Source organism: Echinops telfairi, unplaced genomic scaffold, assembly GCF_000313985.2.
Source record: "Echinops telfairi isolate 266 unplaced genomic scaffold, ASM31398v2 ScPeMD7_5868;HRSCAF=6743_0, whole genome shotgun sequence".
Taxonomy (NCBI): Eukaryota; Metazoa; Chordata; class Mammalia; order Afrosoricida; family Tenrecidae; genus Echinops; species Echinops telfairi.
Window position 1 is genome coordinate 7,990,139 of NW_022109767.1, and position 1,209 is coordinate 7,991,347.

The following is a 1,209-nucleotide window of genomic DNA, read 5'->3' on the forward strand; positions in this document are numbered from 1 at the left end:
TGACACAAAATCTAAGGAGTACAGCCCTCCTACTGAAAATAATACAGAGGACGGATTGCCAATTTTCACATTTAATTTCCTTGTTCAAACAAACACAAGATCAAGTTCGTTGCCATCGAGTCAGTGCTGACTCACTGTGCCGGAAACCCCCTGTGGGTTTCGGAGCCTGTAACTGTTGACCGGAACAGGAAGCCCAGTGTTTCTCTCATGGAGCTGGTGGTGGCTTTGAACTGCCAACCATGCGGATCTCAGCCCAAGGCATAACTACAGCACCACCAGGGTTCCTTATTTCCACATCCAGACACAGGTATTTTACACGATGGGGTGGGTAGTACTTCCAGCCTTAAGTGCTATGCATTGTGTTCTACATCTGTGTGTTCTTGCAAAGACCACCCAAAGCTGCAAGACAACTCCAGTCTGACCTCTGGATAGGGAGCCAGAGCAGCTTTAAGAGCAATGAGAAAACGAGCAGCAACTCCAAGAAGCTTACTGGCTGCCAGACAGACCAAGGGAAAGGTCAGTGGTAAGATGACCTGTACACATGGGGAGGAGAGTGTTAAAAAATCTAATTCTGAAGCGTGTCTTGGAAAATCAGTTCTGATTCATAGCAAACAAGCCCCTGGGGACCTCAACGGGACAGTGCCCGTGCCCTGTGCCACCCTCACAAGGGTCATGTGACAGCCGCGGTGTCAATCCATCTCCTTGAGGAAAAGCCCGCAATTCTGGGAAGGAAGATGATGTGGATTCTCTTCTGTTTTGAAGTGCAGGGTGCTGCTGCCAATGAGGAGTTCTTTGCTACTCAATGACCGTAGGCAAGTCATTGTCTGTCCTGAGCCTCCAGCTGCTGTGACCCCATCTCCAAAATGAAGGGGTGGGATTTGAGGGGCTTGAGGTCTTAACAAGGCACTCATAGAACCAAGACTGGCATTGCCAGTTCCTGTCACCGTCTCCTCATTTGGCCGGCTTACTCTGTCACTCGAAGGCCCAATTGAGCGGCATGAATAAATTACAGCGATTCCCGTGGCTTCTTCTGTTGGACATTGTTTCCAGCGAATAAACGTGTTGTAGCCCAACGCGTGGACAAGATGACTTCCCGGATGAATGCTGTAGAGCTTAACTCCTGACTGGATAGCAAGAGGATGCAATGCGAAAACGAAATGCTCTATTTAGTCTTGTGCCATGTGCTTGGAGACTGAGCCGGTGTTAAGT